The sequence below is a fragment of the Arachis ipaensis genome, chromosome B02 (genome assembly GCF_000816755.2).
Source record: "Arachis ipaensis cultivar K30076 chromosome B02, Araip1.1, whole genome shotgun sequence".
Taxonomy (NCBI): Eukaryota; Viridiplantae; Streptophyta; class Magnoliopsida; order Fabales; family Fabaceae; genus Arachis; species Arachis ipaensis.
This window is the reverse complement of record NC_029786.2, coordinates 13,669,601-13,672,755: the sequence shown is the minus strand read 5'-3', so window position 1 is coordinate 13,672,755 and position 3,155 is coordinate 13,669,601.

Below are 3,155 nucleotides of genomic sequence, written 5' to 3'. Positions count from 1 at the left end.
AAATTCTCTTTTATTTTTTAATTTTATTTATTTATTTTCTCATGTTAATTATATTATTGCAGCATGTTCATTTCTTCCTGCAAGAGGCTAAGGATTGTGAAAGGATCAGAAGCTAAGGGATTGGGTTGTTTATGAAGCATGGAGTAATTAAAGCATTGAAATAGTGGACCATGAGAATTGAATTCCTTGTTTGGTTTGTGCAAAGCAAGAAACTGAATTGGTGGCCTATGCCTATGTGAGAGGTCATAATAGTAATTACCAATTAGCTAGCAAGGTGCCATAGCCCATATACAAAGCCTTGCTTCTTCATTGAGTATGGATGCTTTTAAAAAATCCCCAAAACAAAACAAAACAAAAAATGAAGAAAAGCAAATGATGTTACTTTAATTGTACAGATCAGAGAGGGTATATGATATCATATCTCATTTTGTCCTACAATACATTATATATGTTTTGTGTACAAATTATTATATGTATAAAAGTTGGATCTACGAGTTGTAACGTTTTTTTTTTTTTTTAATAAACAAAATTAATGGTCTGATCTACATCTATATTTATCTCCCCAGCATTATATACTCAGAATTTCTTTCTTTAAAACAAACAAGTTCAACACCATAATGTGAAATAAAAAATGAACAAAAACAAGAATAAAATATACAATTAAAAAATGCACATTTCTTCGCTCTTTGTGACTAAAAGAAAAAATTGTTAATAATTTTTTTTACACTTGTTTTTTTATTCTAAAAAAAATTCTTCCATTTCTTTTCGTTAAGACATTTCAAATATTACAAATACATCAATTACTTCTTGCGCTCCTCTTTTTTAATAAAAACACTTGTCCTATTTTCAAAATATTTTTTTAATGTACCTAAAAAAATCATAACCTCCCAAAATTAAATAATCATATACACCGTACATGTCAAATAAATTCACAATAAAAAAACAAGTGCTGAATATATATATTCAACATCTTTTCTTCCTCGTAAAAAATTCTCAGCTTACTCAATTTTTCCTAAGTATTCATTCTACCTATTAAAACAAACCAATTAAATAATTTTATTTTTGATGGAATCAAACCTCTTCAAATAATTTTGATAAAGTTATAGCTTATTACCAGAAGCGTTTCTTCCTACAACACTTATACAAAAGAGTTAATAGAAAATATTCTTTCTCTATCAAATTTCTACACAACTCTATTCTCTCTATTATTTGCTAGTTTAAGCAGCCTTAAAGTATCATACAATTGATTCACTAGTTTCAACTTGGTAATACTAGGGTGACCAAAAAAAGTTAGAACATATCTTATTTAACATTCATTAATTGTTGCAACAATTAATATATGCTAAATAAGATAAATTTTAGCTGATTTTGGTTAATTATTTTTTGTTACCAAACATTTTCGTTTTAACTCCCGTTGATATAAATCTCGCCTTCATTGGAAGTTCCAAATCTATTCTAACTCATCCTAAAATTGACAATCCCCTATAACATATCCTCTTTGGTTTGAAATTGAGAAAAGTCTCGAAAATCTACCTTTCAAAAATTCGTATTGTAACCAAACTTCTTCCCAAAATCAAGTCTTTCTTTCATCACCTATTTTCATTGACAAACCAATAATCATCTTATCTCTCACATATTATTTTTTGATATGTAATTGACAAATATTTTTTCATAAACACCCTCTATCAGATAATATCTAATTCAATTAAAAAATTATTATAATATCATCTTTTTCATTGTACAATATTGCTCCTAACTCCACAATTAAGTCTCATGCTCTTCTATTTTCAAACATCTATTCCTCCCATTTCAAAGTCTGTTCATCTCTACTGGTCATGTGGCTTCTGAATTTTTCATTGAAATAAAATAAAAAAATTTATTATTTTTCAAAATTCTATTTTTCAATTTTAATTTTTTAAATATGATTTTTTTTTTCAAATTATATAATTTTTATAATGAAAAAAAATCTTTATTAAATATGGCTTATTCCCATATATCTATATATGTCTGGAGATGATGATAATGGTTATCATTGCCTTCAACAATGTTGAAGAAGTCATGGTTGTTGTATGTGTATTTTTGTGTGTATTCTTATGTATTTTTGGAGACGATGATAATAATTTAAAAACTTAAGTTTAGTGGGTTTTAGAAAAAATTGAAGTGAAGTTCTTCGGAAATTAGGCAAACTCTATAAAAAAATATAGAGTTCACGAAGAATGTGGCGAATTCGCTCTAAATCTAAAAAAAAATTGCATTTAAAAAATTAAAGTTGAAAAATTAAATATAAAAAAATAATTATTTTTTTTATTTTATTTCTAAAAAAAATCCTCTCTGGCTTCTAGCTTCTGTGCCCGAACCAACCTCATCCAATACACCCTTTCTAGCATCAACTTCCTCATGGCTTGAAGTCACCCCATCTCCATGATGTACTGTTTTTCCACCTCCAACGGAACCATCTTCATCAAGACATTAACCCAGCTCCCTTTGTCAAATTTTGTTCCACTAGCATCTGCATCATCTTCAGCTCATTATCCGCATCATCATCAGTCCCATCAGCGTGCAGTAGGGGTGTACATTTAAAAAGCACAATATAGTTCAAAAACCAATTATTTTTTTTAAAATTAGTTTTTATTTTTATAATCAGTTAAAACTAATCTTTAAATTTTTAATCAGTTAATAATCAATTTTATCATATAAAATCAATTTAATTAATTAATCAAGATTAAATTTTTATTAATCAAAATACAATTTAATTTTTTGATTAGCCAAACCATATACAGCCCTAACAACCCACTCTTCATTCCCTTCTTCATCAACAAAGGTTGTGTCACAATTTGATTCTCGGCCTCCATGTCCTCATCATTACGGCGTTTCATTGTCAGTAGCACCGGTTCCACCTTTGTGTATGGCCGTATGGGCACGCAAAGCTATTGCTACCACTGCTTTTCCGTCATTCTCCACCGATGATTTGTTATATTTTAAAAATGACCAATCAAACATATTTTTATTATTTTTAAGATTTGAAAATAAATTATTCTTTCACAAATTAAATTGCTATGTAGTCACCAAAAAAAAAAAATTGCTATGCCCATTTTTTTCCTTTTTATGTACATCTATCTCATGTCATATGAGAAACTAAACAAAAATGCTTAATA